Here is a 20,912-nt window from a genome sequence, read left to right as displayed (position 1 = left end):
GTTTTTCATCAACTCAGCTCTGGCATGCCGAAATCTGAAGATCTATTACAGTAGCTGCAGGACAGTAGAGAGGAGAAGAATGAACAAAAGGGAAATTAGCCACAGTGAAGCCGTGGTAATAGCTCTTGGTGTCCAGATTGAACACTTACTTGAAACCAGAGTGTTTGAGGGGAGCATGAGCTCCCCCATTTCCACAGGGCTTTCTGCACACTCTCTGTAGTTGGTGTGGCAACCCACCAGCAAACATGGCCTTCCATTTCATCCACCAAATGTGCATGAAAAGTATCTCATACATGCATCGTCCATTTGGAGGACAGCTTCCCAATCTATTAGTTTTGAGTCCTCTTCATTAGTACCTCTAAGCTATATCTTACACCCTTATCAATGACAGTATGCCCACACCTTCATGAGTTGCATAGCACAGAAGCATCACATTAACTTAATATTAGTTTCATATTACTTAAGCTTGCCTTAAACTAATAAGCCCACAACTCCTAAATATGAAAAGCACAGAGATTCCAGATTCTAATGAGCCATGGTTGAGGGTCTATTGCATTGTTGGTATTAACTTTCTGTTCCTCTTTCCTGTTCCAAATGAATACTGGTTTTATTTTTTTACATGTTGTATTTGACAGGATTGAATTAAATTTTTATAGCAAACAATGGCTTTACTTTAATTGTAAATATTCAAATTCTTACCAGTTTATATTTTCATATTGTTTTACACTGATTGGGTTTTTAATGCATCTACATGCTAATTATATCTAAAGAATAATGGTCAACACATAAGAACTTATGTACACAATTTTTCTGTTAAATTCTGCATATGTTCTATTTAGTATAATATGTATGTATGCATTCAATATGAAAAATAAAATTTACACTGAATTACATTGATATACTAACATCTAAATATACTAAGATTTTGTTACTTAATGGCTCTGTATTCACTGATTGACTGACTTTCTAATTAGGTGATAGAAATATTCTAAGTTCAAAGAAAGCTACTGCAAAGAGAATTAGCCTTATTCTGTGGTGAACCAGAGACATACCAAGTGCAATGTGATTAGTTAATGATGTTTGGGTTCTATATATTGAATATGTCTGTAAATAATAAACAATGCTCCATTATTACAGAAAATCCAGTTGAGAAAATAGTCCAAGAAGAACTTTTTACTGTTCATAATTTGTTTCTTCATAACCATCCACAACATCCAATTACAGTGATATTCTCATTAACAAAACATCTTTTCCTTGTTTCTAATAATTTCTGATGCTGCTACCTAAGGCAAGGAATCTCATAACAAAGAATCTGTTAGAGTATTTATGAAATAGAATCATTAAAAGCAAGAAACATTAATTTTCTATGAATAGAGAGTATAAAGCTATCTGCTATTAAATATATAGATAGTTTTTTGCACAATTTCATTGGCAACAATAATCAACTATAAAATAACTTTTTCCTATTTAATAACTTTACAAATCTATTGTCATAAGGAAAGCAGGCCATTATTTCTATACTATGCCAGATGATCGCCCATAACTTAAGAGACTTGTTAAATATTTACATTCTTTTCCTTACAGGTCTTCTCACAAATGTATAAATCATGTGCTTTCTCAGTGAATACTGAAACAAGGTAAGAGATGTGAGAATCACTTGTTACTGATAATATTCACTGCTCATAGAAATAAGACAAGACCTATAAAGTAAATAATGGAAATCGCATACCACTAAAATCAGTGGACAGCCAGCTACAAACCCAGCAAGTGGAGGTTGAGCCTGCAGGATTATGGGTTTAAGATTCTCCACAGTAGAGTGGAGAATGGGATATTACTTTGTCACATACTCTGGTGCCTCACCTTTGACCATGTCCCCTGGAGGGGGAGACCTGGTGGCACTCAGAGGAAGGACAGCAGGTTACCAAGAAGAGACTTGATACCCTATGAACATATACAGGGGAGGAGATCCCCCTCAGTCACAGTCATAGGGGAGGGGAATAAGGGGAAAAGAGGAGGGAGGGAAGAATGGGAGGATACAAGGGATGGGATAACCATTGAGATGTAACAAGAATAAATTAATAAAGGAAAAAAAGTGTCAAAAAATAAATTCTACAAACATAAAAAAAAGATCTACCTACACAGTGAGACCTTATCAAATAAGAAAGAAAAAATAAAGAAGAAATAAATAAATAGTGAATAAAGAAAAAAGAAGAGAGGGGAAAAAAAGAAAAAGGAAAGCATGAATATATTGGGTCAAACAAAAACAAAAATCAAAATAAGTTCAGCTACCTGAAAGGATAACAAAAGTGTATAGTTATATAGAGAGATGGGAGCTGACCGGTACTTGGCTATAAACACTTTATTCATGTACTGTCAAGGGCACTTTAGATGTACAAATGGATATTTGCTTACTGAAATTTTAGCATTTTGTTAGATCAAACAAGATATAACAAAAGTTATATCTTGAAAAAATGAAGATATGAATAAACACATGAACAAATATATTCTATTTTCTTGCATTAGATAATAAAATGTAAAATGATAGTTTCTCATGATTTCATTCAAAGATCCCAATCAATAGCATACTGTGTATTTATATACATTTTAAACATTCATAATTCTTGCAAGAAACAGTCCTCTGCTTGAGATGTTAACATAAAATAAAAGAAAATAATGTAGTAAAACAATTGTTAGAAATAACAATTATTTGAAATATAATTTGAATTATAGTGTCCCATTCTATTATTATATGTTTTTCATAGAGTTTTACTTGTGAATTTTACCAATGTATAAAAATAGATTTAATATATGTTTTGTCTTTTTGTTTCAACTTTTAAATGCTTAAATAAAAGAATAAAACTACTGTATAACAATGTATTTCTGCAGTGGTTGATCATCATCAGTGTCAATATGTTAATATATAATAAATTATTACTGCAGGAGTTATAACATTTGTATATGCTTAATCCATAAATTATTACTATATTTAACTTACAGGGTAATTTAAATTATAATTAGATTATTGTATTAATTTTCAGAGACAAATTGCTTCACTGAGAAAGGGAAATAGTCTACTTTGTCAGTGTATCATCTCTTTTGATGTGGAAAATGAAATAATAATCAGAGACTAGTTGTCAATTTACCCTGAGAAATCACTTTGCAGAGTGATCAAAAGGCTGGAACTCATTGTAATCAACTTACTCTGTTCCTGTACGGAACATGAAACTCTTAATTAGGAAGTTGTGTTCAAGGCAAAAATCAAACCACATGAAGTTACATAAACTCCTTTGTTATAATAGCAGATATTTTCAATTTATCTCCAGTGTTAACAGATTATAGTACAATGCCCTGACCCACCTGATAAGTTCTTGAAGCCTCAGGTTACAGCCAATTTGGCTTAAAAAGTATGTGCCCATCAATGTAATGTCAACATCCCTAGACAACAGGGATATAGCATTGATATTGTTAGTGAATATTTCACCTTTCTAGATTAACTGTTTATACTACATGGCCAAGAAACTAGTCTAGACTTTCTTCACTCACTAAAGCTATTGAATAAAGTCCCAGCTTTATTCTCACCAAAATATAAAACAAGCAATAAAATGGCTTCTCCTAATGATGATGAATACAATGGCTTGTCTGCCCATATTCCTCTGGAATTAATTACATACCCTCCAAGGCTGGGATTTGAAACATAAATGCAAATAACTTCATGATTATGTTAAAGCGGAAGGAATATTGGAAATGCCAGAGCTGATGCATGTTTGTGTTAATCTGTCCTGTTATTTCAACAATTCTTCAGATTGTTACTCTAACAATGTGTGTTCTAAGAGGCCATCCAATCTATGCCAATGACATAATCAAACTTAGCTCCTAATATACATATGGTAAGGCCCTATTGCTGAAGACAACAGATGAAGGACTCATTGAAAATGTAGAGGTCAAGCTGCTGCCTACTTACAGCCTTTACTCATACTGATTATTGTCATGACCCAGGAATGTAATCTTATCTTCACACTATCAAAAGAAAAATGCAAATACCATACTAGCCACAAACCCTTCAATCTTCAATAATGACCTGCCTGCAAGATGTGCTCGTGCAATAGTATCAAAAAGTGTATGAGAGTAAGCCATCAATATCTGATTGGATTTAAGGACCATTTCACATGATAGAGACCATCTCCAACACTGCATGGGTGACCAAGAACTTGATACTAGCTATGACAGGATCCTAGTGAAAAGCCAAATGCTACTGTTTTGCTAAAGGGCTGTAGCAACAAAGTGACTCATAAAGATATTATACTAGAGATCATAGATCATAGATCAGTGCCTTGTGTCATCAGAAAAGCTTGTTCTAGCAGTAGATGGGAACAGATACAGAGACCCACAGCCAGAAAATGTGTAGAGTATTGATTACTCGACATGGATTTCACCTATGTGACCTAAATCTGTAGTCATTTAAGGATTGATTAAGGTCATAGGCGTCAGCATTCTGTGTGACACAATTATGGACACATATAATTTATATTTAGGTTTCCAGTAATGCTGACAATGATTTGTCATTCAAAGACATTCAAACTGTTATAAATGAGTTGTGGCCATTTTTATTTGCATAATAGCACGTTTAGATAAGAGCATTACCTCATGCTCCTGAACCACAACATCAAGAAGAATGTAAGACTCGGATGTTTGGATAGCTATGATTAAACAGCTTGTATTCTTCAGTAAACTTTAAGTATACGTACATAAAGCAACTTGAAGAAGGATTATTTGGAGGCTTTTAGAAAAAGGGGCACCTTTTTTTAAGTGAAAATACTATTTGTGTGTTTATGTTAAATTTATTTCAAGCTATATTGTAAAAAAAAAAAAATAAGCTACAAAAAAGGTTCACACACTGAACTTAATCAGACCCACTGGACAACTATAGATTTGGAGCAGCACATAGGACATCTACAGATTTAGACACTCAACACAGAAGCTGAGAGTCACATTTGATTTATACTTTCACATTAAAAAATATTTTTATACATTATTCACCATAGAAACTGAAAAATCTGTGACAGAGTTCATACTTAGGTTAGTTCTGATCCTACTGATGTTCTCTTCAAAGGGGCCTTACCTGCCCCAATACCTGGAAGGGCATCACCATGTTTTTCAAGATGTTGTAGTGATTTACCTTTTAAGTTAAGGTCTTTAATCCATTTTGAGTTGATTTTTGTACAAGGTGAAACATACGAATCTGACTTCATCCTCCAGCAGCCCAAGCCCATTTTGACAGTACCACTTATTGAATAGGCTATTTTTTCCAATGTGTGTTTTGCCTCCTTTTTCAAAAATTAAGTTTTTTTAAATTTAAGTAATTTATTAAAATTACATCTCAATTATTATCCCCTCACTTGTATCTTCTTGTTCCTCCTCTCTCCCTCTTTTACCCTATTCCCCTCCCCTATGTTGCAACAGAAGGGGACCTCCTTCCCCAACATATGACCACAGCTTATCAGGTCCCATCCTGGTAGTCTGCTTTTCCTTTCTCTGACTGCCATCAGGCCACCCCATCAAGGGTAAGTGGTCAAATAGGGGTGACCAGAGTTCATATCAGAGTCAGTCCATGCTCTCCAAACAACTGTGGAGAATGTGCTGTCCATTGGATAGATCTGAATAGGAAGTCTATATTTACTATACGCATTGTCCTTGGTTGGTACAGTAGTTTGAGCAGACCCTCCTGAGTCCAGATCCACCAACCTTGATTGTGTTCTTGTAGGTTTCTAGGACCATATGGATCCTTCTATTTCCCCATTCTCTCTCTCTCTCTCTCTCTCTCTCTCTCTCTCTCTCTCTCTCTCTCTCTCTCTCTCTCTCTCTCTCTCTCTCTCTCACACACACACACACACACACACACACACACACACACCTGGAGTCCCAATAGGAAATCCCAGCATCTATCCCAATCTCCAGCTAAGTGAAGACTTTCACGAGAAATGTGTGTTGGGCCACTGTCCAATTATAAGTGCGCATATACCAAATGTATCTTTCTGGGTCTAGGTTAGCTCACTCAGGATGATCATTTCTAGTTCCATCCATTCGCCTGTAAATTTTAGGATTTCCTTGTTTTTAAGCTGAGTAGTATACCATTGTGTAAATGTACCACAGTTTCTTTATCCATTCTTCATCTGAGGATGTTTTCAGATTCTGGCTATTACGCATAGGCTGTTATGAACATGATTGAGCATATGTCCTTGTTATATGGTAGAACATCTTTTGGGTATATTCCAAGGGGTGGAATAGCTGGGTCTTGAGGAAGCCCTATTCCCAGTTTTCTTAGAAAATGCCAGATTGATTTCCAAAATGGTTGTACCAGTTTACACTCCCACCAGCAATGAAGGAGTGCTCTCCTTTCTCCACTTACTCGCCAGCATGTACTGTGACTTGAGATTTTTATCTTAGCCATTGGGATGGATGTAAGATGGAGTCTCAGAGTCCTTTTGATTTGCTTTTCTTTGATGATTAAGGACATTGAGCATTTCTTTAAGTGTTTCTCAGTCATTTGATACTCCTTTGTTGAGAATTCTGTTTAATTCTGAGACCCAATTCTTACTTGAGTTATTTGGTTTGGTGGTGTTTAATTTCTTGAGATCTTTATATATTTTGGATATTAGTCCTTTGTCAGATGTAGGGTTCGGGAAGATCTTTTCCCAGTCTGTAAGCTGTCACTTTGTTCTGTTAAAAGTGTTTTCAGCCTTACAGAAAATTCTCAGCCTCATGAGGTCCCATTTATTATTGTTGAATTTAGAGCCTAGTCTGTGGTGTTGTGTTCAGGAAGTTGTCTCCTATGCCAATGAGTTTCAGGCTCTTCCCCACTTTTTATTCTAACAGATTTAGTGGTTTTATGTTGAGGTCTTTAATCCACTTGGACTTGGATTTTGTGTATGTTGATAAATATGGATCTACTTACATTTTTCTACATGTAGACATCCAGTTAGACCAGCACCATTTGTTGAAGATGCCATCTTTTTTTTCACTGAATAGATTTGCCTTCTTTGTCAAAAATCAAGTGTCCAAAGGTGTGTGGATTTGTTTCTGGATCTTCTATTTGATTCTATTGGTCACCCAGCCTATTGCTGTGCCAGTACCATGCTACTGTAATTACTGTTATTCTATAATACAGTTTGAGGTCAGGGATGAAGATTCCTCTAGAGGATCTTTTATTGTACAAGATTGTTTTAACTTTCTGATTTTTAATTTTTCATATGAAGTTGAGAATTGATCTTTCAATGTCTTTAAAAATTGTGTACGTGTTTTAATAGGGATTGCATTGAATGTGTAATTACTTTTGGTAAAATGGCCACTTTTACTATGTTAACTTTCCTGATCCATGAACAAGAGAGATCTTTCCATCTTCTGATGTCATCTTCAGTCTCCTTCAGAGATTTGAAGTGTTTTTCCAAACAAGTCTTTCACTGGCTTTGTTAGAGTTACTCCTAGATACTTTATATTACTTGTGGCTATTGTGAAGGGTGTAGTTTCCCTTGTTTCTTTCCTAGCACAACCATCATTTGTATATAGTAAGGCTACTTTTTTGAATTAATTTTGTATCCAGCCACTTTTCTGAATGTGTTTGTCAGCTTAGGAGTTCTTTGCTGGAATTTTGGGGGTCACTTAGGTACACTATCATATCATCTGTGAGTAAGGATAAGTTGACTTCTTCCTTTCCCATTTGGATCCCCTTGATATCCTTTTGTTGTTTTATTGCTCTAGATAGAACTTAAAGAAGCATATTGAAGAGATAGGGAGAAAGTGAGCAGCCTTGTCTGGCCCCTAATTTTAGAGGAATTCCCTTGAGTTTCTCTCCATTTAATTTGATGTTGACCATTGACTTGCTGTATATAGCCTTTAATATGTTTAGGTATGTGCCTTGTAAGCCTGATCTCTCCAAAACTTTAAATGGGTATTAGATTTTGTTAATGCTTTTCAGCATCTAAGGAGATGATTGTGTGCTTTTTTTCCAGTTTGTTTATATGGTGGATTACATTGATGGATTTCCATATATTGAACCATCCCTGTATTCCTGGAATGAAGCCTACTTACTTGGTCATGGTGAATGATATTTGATGTGTTCTTGGATTTGGCTTATGAGTATTTTATTGAGTATTTTTGCATCAATGTGCATAAGAGAAATTGTCTGAAATTCTCTTTATTTGATGGGTCATTGTGAGGTTTGGGTATCAAAATGACTGTGGTCTCCTAGAGTGAGTTTGGTAATGTTCCATCCGTTTCTATTTTGTGGAGTGTCGTGAAGAGTATTGGTATTAGCTCTCCTTTGAAGGTTTGGTAGAATTCAGCACTGAAACCACCTGAACCTGGGCTTTTTTTGGTTGGGAGACTTTAAATGACTGCTTCTACTTCTCTAGAAGAACTATGACTATTTCATTTGTTTATCTGATCTTGATTCAACCTTTGCAAGTGGAATCAATCAATAAAATTGTCCAATTGTCCACTTTTTTTAGATTTTCAAATTTTGTGGCATACAAGCCTTTGAAGTAGGACCTAATGATTATTTGTATTTCTTCAGTGTCTGTTGTTATGTCTCTTTTTTTCATTTCTGATATTGTTGATTTGAATAGTGTCTCTCTGCCTTTCAGTTAGTTTGGTTAACAGTTTGTCAATCTCCCAGGGAGCCATTCCACGCTGAACCAGCATGAAGGGATCAGGCAGAAGCCTAGCCAACCACCACAAACCATAAGGCTGTATCTGCTCTCCCAGGTGGGACTAAACCTAGGCCCCATGGCCTTGATGAATCAAGCAAAAGCCTAGCCAACCACCACAAATCATCTGGCACTCTAGGGTAGGCAGAGCATAGGCCCCCAATGCCCCAGTGACCGAGAACAGGGTTTCTAAAGCCCAGCCAAAGGGAGGATAACTGGCGATGCATAAACTACCTGGAACTGACTCTTGGGCCGCAAAGCACCAACACAGGCCTCTGCTGACCCAGTGGGGAGCTGCCCAGGGTCTGGAACAAAGTTCCCTGGACCTGAAACCAGGTCACCTGCCTGACCCAGGTGAGGGGTCTTAACACACACCAATGAACTGCTCTCAAAGGCCAGTGAAGGACACCAGGAACTGCCTCCCAACATCGGAGACAGGAAGATGACTGAAGGCCAGTATAGAAAACACAAACAACAATAAACAAAACAAAATGGCATCTACAGATCCCACCTATCCCAGAGAATCCAACCCTGAGAACTCAAACACAACTGAAGCACAAGAAAATGACCTCAATTCCTTAGTAATGAAGATGATAATGGAGGAAACTAATAAAATCCATAAACAAATGAAGGAAGATACAGCCAAACAGATTGAGGACATTAAAGAGGCCCACAGAGAGGAAAAAATTACTGGGAAAATTTCAGGAAAATACAAACAATCAGATGAAGGATACCAATAAAATAGTTCAAGATCTGAAGATGAAAATGAAAACTGATAAAAAATTAAGTTTTTGAATAGAACTTCAATATAATGGGAACTAATGCCAGGTATCAACAGATATGAGTATATGAAAATGAAATCTTTCTGTGTAGTAAAAAAAGAGACAGTTTTCTATTTTAATATTAAAAAGCAACATAAAAAGGAAGTATTCAGGATATCTAACCCATAATTGTAATGTGATTTCCATTTATTTCTTTTTTTAAAAATTCCTTTATATTCTTACACTCTAATATGAAAAGCACTTGTCTCTTTCTAACCTAGTTACTATTTTTACATCTCTAAATTTTACTAATAATAGTTCTTTCTGACAAGTGACTGCCCCTCTACAGGCCCCCCACACTATAGCCCTTGATGGAATTAATTCCTGGTATTCTTCCAGTCTGCCATCACATTCTCAGTAGCCACATTCTGGCCAAAAATGATAGAAATTGTTCTTGGATTTAAGAAGTAGGACACTTGAAACATCATATGCTTCTATGTATAAAATTATTTAATGATGTGACATAAAATTGGAAGTGTGAGTTCATGCACCTTACCTCCCCACAGGCCCAACACTAAAATCTCACCTCCCCACGGCCACAGCACCGCATCTCACCTCCCCACGGCCACAGCACCGCATCTCACCTCCCCACGGCCACAGCACCACATCTCACCTTCCCACGGGCACAGCACCGCATCTCACCTCCCCACGGCCACAGCACCGAATCTCACCTCCCCACGGGCACAGCACCGCATCTCACCTCCCCACGGGCACGGCACCGCATCTCACCTCCCCACGGCCACAGCACCGCATCTCACCTTCCCACGGCCACGGCACCGCATCTCACCTTCCCACGGCCACGGCACCGCATCTCACCTCCCCACGGGCACGGCACCGCATCTCACCTCCCCACGGGCACGGCACCGCATCTCACCTCCCCACGGCCACAGCACCATATCTCACCTCCCTACGGCCACAGCACCGCATCTCACCTCCCTACGGGCACAGCACCGCATCTCACCTCCCCACGGCCACAGCACCGCATCTCACCTCCCCACGGGCACAGCACCGCATTTCACCTTCCCACGGGCACAACACCGCATCTCACCTCCCCACGGGCACAGCACCGCATCTCAATTCCCCTCGACTACAGCACCACATCTCACCTTCCCACGGCCACAGCACCACATCTCACCTCCCCACGGCCACAGCACCACATCTCACCTCCCCACGGCCACAGCACCGCATCTCACCTCCCCACGGCCACAGCACCACATCTCACCTCCCCACGGCCACAGCACCGCATCTCACCTCCCCACGGGCACAGCACTGCATCTCACCTCCCCACGGCCACAGCACCGAATCTCACCTCCCCACGGGCACAGCACCGCATCTCACCTCCCCACGGGCACAGCACCGCATCTCACCTCCCCACGGCCACAGCACCACATCTCACCTCCCCACGGCCACAGCACCACATCTCACCTCCCCACGGCCACAGCACCACATCTCACCTCCCCACGGGCACAGCACCGCATCTCACCTCCCCACGGGCACAGCACCGCATCTCACCTCCCCACGGGCACAGCACCGCATCTCACCTCCCCACGGCCACAGCACCGCATCTCTCCTCCCCACGGGCACAGCACCGCATCTCACCTCCCCACGGGCACGGCACCGCATCTCTCCTCCCCACGGCCACAGCACCGCATCTCACCTCTCTACGGGCACAGCACCACATCTCACCTCCCTACGGGCACAGCACCGCATCTCACCTCCCCACGGGCACAGCACCGCATCTCAATTCCCCTCGACTACAGCACCACATCTCACCTCCCCACGGGCACAGCACCGCATCTCACCTCCCCACGGCCACAGCACCGCATCTCTCCTCCCCACGGGCACAGCACCGCATCTCACCTCCCCACGGGCACGGCACCGCATCTCTCCTCCCCACGGCCACAGCACCGCATCTCACCTCTCTACGGGCACAGCACCGCATCTCACCTCTCTACGGGCACGGGACCGCATCACATTCATCTGTCATTCAGGATGAAGGTCATAATAGAGCTGACAAGTCAGATACATGTAGATCTACATGTCCCACTGACTCTGAATTCATTAAAATTTGTCAGCATTAAAAAAATGTAGGACAAATAACATACTAGGTGTGCTTTTGTTTCTTCTTAAATATTCTAAACTATAAGAGATAGATATAGCTCCAGTTTCATAAATTGAACAACTCAGATAAATATTGTTTCTAAATAAAAGGCCTCACCACACAAAATAGAGCAGTCATATCTGCCCAGTTATGAGATTGGGTTTACATTTTGCTATCTTTTGTTTTATAGGTAGGTGCCTTTGATTCTAAATATATCACTGCTACCATTGTCTACTTCTCTGGATAAATGAAGAATTCAAATACTTAGGTTTTCCTAACACATATTAACTGACTAGGTATATTTATAAGGTGTTTAGTAAATTACTTCACTAACTAATTATATAGGTTAAAACTGATTCAGTGACAGATTGTTTCAAAGATACTATCTTTGTTTTTTGTTTTTGTTTTTGTTTTTATTTATTTATTTATTTTATCACCTAACCCCCTATAGCCAAGCAGAACTTACAGTGGAATGGTAAAGACACCAACACACCTACAAAACCTTTGATCCAAATTTTGTCCTGCCTACAAGATGTGCATAGACAACATTAGAGGGAAAACCAACCAAATAGTAGCCCTACTTGAGACCCACCCCATGGAAAAGAACCATTCAATGACAATATTAATGTTACTCTGCTATGCCTACAGACTTGAGCCTCACATAAATGTCCTATGAGAGGCTGCACACAGCAGCTGATGGAAACAGATGCAGAGACCCACAGGCAAACATTAGACAGAGCTCAAGGAGTCCTATGTAAGAGTTGGGGGGATGATTGAGGGAGCAGGAGGGGTCCAGGACTCTACAAGAAGACCTACACAGTCAACCATCCTGGGACAATGGGGGCTCAAAGAGACTGAACCACCCACTAACCAAAGAGCATCATGGACTGGTCCTAGGACCCTGCCCATACCTAGCAGATATGCCACTTTTTCTTCATGTGGGTCCTCCACATGTCTGACTCTCATGCCTCCCTTTGGGTTCCATTCCTCTAACCAAGCTGCCTTATCTGGCCTCAGTGGGAAAGGATGCATTTAGTCCTGTTGTGACTTGAGGTGCCGGGGCTAGTTGGTACTAATGGGGACTCCTCCTTTTCTTTGAGGAGAAGGAAAGGGGAAAATGAAAGTGAGGGGTGTGGGAGGTAAGGACTGGGAGGAGGGGGTCTGTAATCAGGATGTAAATAAATGAATGAATGAATGAATCAGCTTCTAATAAGGAGTACAAGTGGATGCATACATGGTTATTGCTGTTGTTGTTGTTGTTGTTGTCATGTAGTTTTCCTTTGATAGATAAGTGCCACCAAGGGGTGGAGTAGAAGATATGTACTATGGCCACAGAGAAGTTCAGTATCAAGTGGTACAGAGGAGCTATATTTGCAGAAAAAGAGTTCAAAGACACGCTGTGCCAGAGAGCAAGATTTTCAGGTTTTAGCAACAGCATTAACCGTGCTATGATTAAATGAGTATATAAGTAAATTTGATACAAGATTGGAGGCAATTGATGGCAATTATTCTAATTCTACCACATAGAACACTGATTTTTTGCTAAACACAATTTGTGGAAATAAACAGTTACGTGTTTGCATTTTTAAAAATTATTTGGTTAGGAGTCAGACTTCTGTAGGAGTTCTGCTAAATGCTGAAACTATGCCTTTGTATGCCTTTTATTATCTTACAATGGCAGATGTTCAATTTACAAATAATAAATCAAATGAATTAGCAATTGATAAGCATCCTTCCACTGGTGAAATTAGCTGATTCAAAACATTTTAAGCTATAGTTCACTGGTCCCAAAGGCATGAGGCCAGGGAAGATGCCATGCAGGGGGAGACAGGAGAGAGGGGGGGGGGACTGCCAGAAAGTACAGATAGAGAACGAGGAAATGCAGAAAGGGAAAGGGATTAGGGATCCAATGTCTGGGTTCTCTAGTGAAGATCCTCCACTCCAAGGCAGAGGAAACCTTGCCCCTGTGATGTAAAGTTCAGGGTAGTGGGTAGGTTATGCAAACCACCCCTGTACATGGAGAAACTAAGGGATGCTGGGAGAACCTGGAACCAGATTCACTTTGGTTAAAAAAAGCACCTCAGCTGCTTTCTCTGGTCTGATGGACAATAATAGTTGTGTAGTCTTTGTGTGTGTGTGTGTGTGTGTGTGTGTGTGTGTGTGTGTAATGGATGCCTTAGTGTTCTATCCTGTGAAGAGACACCACGATGAAGATAACTCTAATAAAAGAAAACAGATAAAAAATTCAAGTGACACCACATGCTGGCGAGGATGCGGAGAGAGAAGACACTCCTTCATTGCTGGTGAGAATGCAAACTAGTACAAGCACTTTGGAAATCTATCTCGCATTATCTCAGAAAACTGGGGGTAAGGTTTCCTCAAGACCCAGCTATTCCACGTCTTGGAATAAACTCAGAAGATGTTCCAGCAAACAACAAGGACATTTGCTCAACCATGTTCATAACAGCCTTATTCATAATAGCCAGGACATGGGAAACAGCCTAAGTGTCCCTCAGTAGAAGAATGGATAAATAAACTGTGGTACATTTTACACTATGGAATACTACTCAGCTATTAAAAACAAGGAGTTCCCAAAATTTGTGGACAAATGGATTGAACTAGAAATGATCATAATGAGTGAGTTAACCCAGAAGCAAAAATACTCACATGGTATATACTCACTTATATCTGGACACTAGCTCAAGGAGCATGTCCCATGAAAGCCTTCACTTACCAGGAAACTGAGACAGAGGGGAGGACATCCTATTGGGATTCTAGGTGAGAGAAGCATGGGAGAATGGGGAAATAGAAGGATCCAGAGGGTCCTAGAAACCTACAGGAATAACATTATGACAGGCAGATCTGGGCCCAGGGTCCTGCTTAAACTATGGTTCCAGCCAAGGACAATACATGCAGTAAACTTCGAACCCCTACCCAGATCTAGCCAATGGACAGGACATTCTCCACAGTTGAGTGGAGAGTGAGGTCTGACTTTCACATGAACTCTGGTGCCTCATATTTGACCACGTCCCCTGGATGGGGAGGCCTGGTGGCACTCAGAGGAAGGACAGCAGGCTACCAAGAAGAGACTTGATACCCTATGAGCATATACAGGGGGAGGTAATCCCCCTCAGGCACAGTCATAGGGGAGGGGAATAAGGGGAAAATGGGAGGGAGGGGAGAATGGGAGGATACAAGGGATGGGATAACAATTGAGATGTAATATGAATAAATTAATAAAATATATTAAACACAAAGAAAACATTTAATTTGATCATCCTTACACCTTCATCTTGGCAGGAAGCAGGGTAGAATAAAGCAGACCGGGTCCTGGAGAATGAACTTTATATCCAGATCAGCAGGCAGCAAGAAGGCAGGGTATTAACATGAGCTTTTGAAACATTACAACCCACCCCCCAGTGAGACACTTTCTCCAACAATGCCATACCTCTTAATTCCTATAAAGTAGTGCCAAGCCTTGATAACTAAGCATTCACATATGAGTTTATAGAGACTGCTCTTATTCAGTCATTACAATGAATAAACACATAAATTCAACCTGAAAAGTCAAAATTTATTTACAACTGAGCACCTGGTATTGGATAGCCTTGTAGTGGACTCATGATTGTCGAAGACTAATTCTCCCCTCTCAGTAGCTCCTAAGTGCTTGTAGCACTTCGTCTTGGGATGCGTCCTTGTGAGATTTTCCCCCCACCCACCTAGGGTTTTTCCACTGATACCTAAATTGTTCATATCTTCTTTTAGGAACCCATATTGCTGAAATTCATGGGCTTAACTTTCCATCATATCTATCTAAGAAACATTCTCACAGCAGACTTCCCTGTTCCTTGGCTCTTCAGTCTCTTTATTCCTTCTGCTGCCGTGTCTCCTGAGGCTTATGTATAAGATTTGTGCTATAGATCCATAGACAGGGGCTGAACACCCGACAGTTAATTGTTCTCTGCATTTGAACTAGTGTGGCCTTCTGTAATGTTCTCTATCTGGGCAATTAGAATCTAGTAAGTAAGTTTGTTGGTTTAGGAAAGAAGCAGTAGTAAGTTCTCCTTTAACAGCCATGATCTCACTAGCCATGGGTATTACGCTAGGTCTAAAATGCCAAGCATGACTTCCCTCCTGTGAAGCAGGCCTTCACTCTAATTAGACAAAGTGTCACTATTGCACCTTTAGAGATATTTTATTAATGTGATTCATAGGCATCACAGCTGGGGAAGATCAGCAAATCTAAAATTGAAGAAAGTTGAATAAGATGCCTCTTTTTTTTTCTTATCAGATGACACAATAGCATAAAGAGTCACTAAGTCAGGAACTATATCATGACGTAATTTTAGGTCCTGCCTATGTGATCAGATTTTCCATATTAAATCAGTGTTATGAAAATCAAGGCCAAATGAATAAAAACTAAATTTAGAAATAAAGTATACTGGCTGGTTTTAGTCAACTGACACAATCCTAGACATATTTTGGGAGTGGAAATCCCAACTGAGGGAGTGCCTTTATCAGAGCAGCCTGTAGACAAGTTTGTTGGGCATTTCCTGAATTGACATGGAAGGGCCCAGATCATTGTGGGAGGTACCACATCTGGGCAGGCAGGCAGTCCTGGGTAAAATAAGCAAGCAAACTGAGCAAACTACAGAGAAAAAACTTTAAGCAGCATTCTTCCATCATCTCTGCTTCAGTTCTTGCCTCCAGGCAGCTGCCTTGAGTCCCTGGCTTGACTTCCCTCAATAGATTGTGATCTGGTAAATACGAACCAACTGAAGTTTTTCTTCCCAAAGCTGATTTTAGTCATGGTCTTTATCTCACAAATATAAATAAGAATAAGCCATAAACTGACTGGAAATATAATAAAAGCAAAGAAACCAAATTGCAGATAGTGGTCATGGGTACCACAGTCCACACAAAGTACCACAAATCATGGAAAGAATATTTCCAGTCATTGGGAAACTGAGTATATTCATCAAGTTACAATGAGAGCAAGAGATAAGTCTTTGAAAAAGACCTAATGGAAGCAATCAGAAAAGTAACTTAAAGTCTTGGGTTTAAAACTTGGAGAAAGCCAACTACAAGTTATCTGGTGTGGAACAGGCTTTTTAATATTGAAAGACTTGAACGTGTTCACAGACTAAAGTGACAGTAGAGAAAAAAAACAGATGTGGAAAATATTGTAGACAGTATAGTTTATCAAGCAAGGTATTGAAGGAGTTGGCATCTAAAAAAGTAGTGGAGTGATTTTTCTGGATAGGAGAGTGGATATCGTTTCCATGGAGACTGAGATAAATGACCAAAAGACAGGTGCAAATGTAGATAACTGTGAGAGAAAAAAGGTGCTAAGATTTTCCCCTGGTAGATTTACTAGTCTTTATACAAGACAGAAAGAGGAGGATGAAAGTTAGTCCTAACAAGGAACTTGAGGGGTGGTGAGGGCACAGGAAAGCCACCGGTAAAGTTAGAAAGTGTGCAAACATAAGTAAAAGAAGCATCTAGCAGCCCCGAAGACTCAGTTCAAAGGAAAATAGTATAAATGTGTGGACTACTCTAACTAATGTGCAGGTGATCCCTTTGAAGACTTAAATAAATAGGAGAAAAGAGCTTGGTGAAATCAATGTGATTGGCAAGACAGTGTACATAGTACTGAATACAGACTAGTGACCAAATGGGTACACATGGCAGGCGAGGGTGACACTGAGAATCACAATACTGTAAGCCTTTGATGTAAACTTTTGGCCATGGAAAAAATGAGTGAAGAACACGGCAGATGCTCTTAAAGAGGATGGAGGTGGGCAAGGAGCAAGCAATCTTGATTATGTAAGGAAAATGATTTCAGTGTAATAGAAGTGAACAAACTGGACAATTGGAAGTTTAGGGATCTAAGTGTAAGCTTCAGGGAAAAGCACTATTTCATGTTACGAATGGATTGGAATGACATGTTAAAGTACAGCAGAAGTGATGAGGTGACGGAAGAGTTTGGAGGATCTGCTGTTTAAATTGTTTGTCTACATGATAAGTGTAAGGACACAAAGCCCACTGGCATAACTTTCAAAGACATTGAATTAGGGATCATGTTGGTGGCAAGTGACAGGTATCAGAAAACATGACAAGTTGCTAGATGAAGAAAATAAATATGAGACAGAAAAGTATGTTCGTGTCCAGTGGAGGTCAAGTCTGTACCATCTGTCAGAAGATGCAAGCATAGATGTAGTTTTACCCATCAGCTAAAAACTGAATGTTCTGACCAATTAAACTGCTGTGGGTCATTCCTTATTAAACTTGTCCCTAAATTTCCTTGTCTGTGTAATAAAAACAATAATTAAACTTGCTTCTTGTTCTGTTAAAAAAAAAGAAGCAAACAGTTTTATATTGGTCAAGGACATTGAAGGGAAACCTTTGTGTGACCCTTTCTCTGTGGTAGGTGTCAACAGTATCTCCCCATCTTTGTCATTTCTCAGTAGGCACAAAGAAGAGTCAGTTTTTCATTCCCTCCCAGTGTCCTGAAGTTTTGCATGTAATATTTAGGGAACTGTGCTTAAACAAGCTGTGAATACACAGCAATACTAAAGACATATATAGTTTAAATGATGTTACCCCACTTGACTGGACAATACCCCCCAAAAAATTCATAGATTATCTAACAAAATTCCAAGTACAAGGCAAGGAAAAAAAAACGCTTTTTATGTTGTTGATGAGAGGAACCCAAGATATTCCTCAAGCAATACAGATTATTGTTCTTGTCCTCCGTTACCTTGTAAAAGCTGAAGATACAACCCTATGGCTAATGGCACTATGCACCTAGGACACAGGACTCAGAGAATGCAAAGTAGACCTGACTTGAAAGCCTCTTCCCTGAAGACTAGCTTTTTTAGTACATGAAGGTGCACTAGAAGCTTCCAGGGAGGGAAGGAACCAATGGTCCTACCAAGAAATGACACCTACACACCGCAACAGTGAGCAGTGTGACATGCCACCCTTACGAGTTAAAGAGTAGCTGTCGTTTCTTGGCATAATCAACTGTCTGGTTGGACTTAAGCCCACTGGACAGGAGTATTGGAAACCTAGCCAACCAGCTGAGGCGTGTGAGATGACGAGCCTTAAAGGAGAACCTATCACTACTACTTAAACCCACATGATTCCTAAGCACATGAGCATTCTAAATATCCTCATACTCACCGAGAAGTGCGGCTCTCGCCTCTCATCAAAGAAGTTTCCCTTTGTAACAGATGGAAACCACCACAGAAAACTGCAACTGATAGAAATGCAGAGAACAACTGATCGTAAGACATCCAGACATGGTGGATATATCTACAACACAATTCCTATGTCAAAAGCTTAGGGAACACTACAGAGTCAGAAAGACTGCAAGAACCAAAGGACCTAGAAACGTGTTGGAAGAATATGTCTCCTGTTATCCCTCAGCAATATGGCTACCCAAACAAGACCTGAACAACACCAATAGATATCCTAACGTGAAAGGGGGATCATATAGTCTCCTGCCTCTAGACAAAAACTATAAGAAATAAAGGAATTCCAGGAGAAGGATAAATAGTCTTCCCTGGGATAAGACCCCTAACTGGTTACCTTATACCAAGTGGTCAGTCCTAAAATCATATGCACACAAATAACACTAAACAGATTCAGCATGTTATAATTATATATTTGTATAATAAAGAAAATAGGCCATCTATTTGAGAGGGATAGAGTTGGGAGTACATGTAATAAGCTGGAGGGAAGAAACAGAAAGGGGAGGGGATGATGTAATTATATTTTTATTTAAATTTTCTGGTAAATATTTTTGCAATAAGCCATTAACGCTTGCTTTTTACAAAGTACTTAAAACTCTTGGGTCGAAACTAAAGCTCGAAAGCAAATAAAAACAATTAAAAATATAAAACAGTTAACATTCTACAAAAGATTTCACAAAAATAGTAATGATTTATTAAGAATTAAATACATTTACTTTTTATGAAATTAGCATCATCAAATAAAATTTATTTATTCTAATATGATTTATTGTGTTGTGGCCTGGGAAAAAGGAATGAATGCAACACACACACACACACACACACACACACACACACACACACACGGTACTTTTTAATGTTATTGAATTTTAGTATCCCAAAGAACAAGATTCTAAGAAAAACAGATAAAGCATGTTCTCTATTTTCTCCATTAAATACTCTGATGACCAGAAAGTTGAAGAATCAGTTAGGATTTCATCTAGGTAATAAAATGGTTAACCTTTCTTTTATAGAATGCTTTTGTTTGTGTTTTGTTTTGTGTTGTGTTGTTTTTTAGACAGGGTTTCTCTGTGTGCCCTGGTCTGTCCTAGACTCCCTTTGTAGACCAGCTCACCTCAAACTCACAAAAATCCACCTGCCTCTGCCTCCCGAGTGCTGGGATTAAAAATGTGTGTACCAGCCTACAGAATATTTTTAATTTTCAAGTCAACAAACAGCTTAAAGTTAGTTAACAATATTTTAAAAAATAAATATAACTTATACTTAGAAAAATACATGTGAAAACTTTTGAAATAAGCAGAAAAGAAAAAAGTCATATATTTTCTTAGTCTAATAAAAATTAATGCTGACAATTTGATGCAATATATTTTCCTGCTTCTCCTGCAATATATTTAAAGCTTTTCCTCTGCATATAAATTGTAGACTTGACTTTAACAATTGATATTATTTATCATCATTCAAAAATGGTGCCAGCATTTCCTAAAAATCACTTGCATGATGGTATACTGGTAGAAGATTCTCGAAAACTGTCAATTCACTTTTTGTAATCAGTCTATATGTATTGTGGAGCTCTATAACATCTCAAAACAGGCTCAGACACCCTTTTGAACATGAACACCTAGTGCCCGTGTTGAAGAATGCTTCCCTGTGTTTCGTTTTGCTTTGCTTTGCTTTTTCAGGATGCACATCTGTGAACCACCCTGCTCCTGATCACCGGGAAGGTCTTGGAAGACAGGATTTTCCATGAGGAGACTGTGGAACACCTGTACATCCTCTTTGTTTCCTACAGAGAATTTCTTAAATGCTCCTCAGAATATCAATGAGAAAGAAATTTAAAATTGCATGTCAACAAGGGCACGCAGCATCTGTTCTGAGAGTCCCTGTAGAGAAGAGCCTGGAAAATGTCTTTCTTCTCTTTAGAAGAGGAGCTCACTTAACTTGCAGAGCCTCAACCATACAGTGAGGGGATCTTTCTGCAGCTGACTGTAACCTGCAAAGAACAAATGTTGCCTCTGCTCTCAACATGCTTAGA

General features: G+C 39.6%; 1 long non-coding RNA gene across 1 annotated transcript in view; it reads right to left on the bottom strand.

Moving 5' to 3' along the window:
- LOC311608235 overlaps positions 1–20,912 on the bottom strand; it is a 379,567-nt gene continuing 358,655 nt past the window's right edge. The window contains exon 4 of the long non-coding RNA XR_014782873.1: positions 1–54. This is a non-coding gene — a long non-coding RNA (uncharacterized lncRNA). The remainder of the gene's footprint in view (positions 55–20,912) is intronic.

This window comes from Acomys minous, assembly GCF_964271855.1.
Source record: "Acomys minous genome assembly, chromosome: 11".
Lineage (NCBI taxonomy): Eukaryota > Metazoa > Chordata > Mammalia > Rodentia > Muridae > Acomys > Acomys minous.
This window is presented reverse-complemented; position numbering and strand designations above follow the sequence as displayed.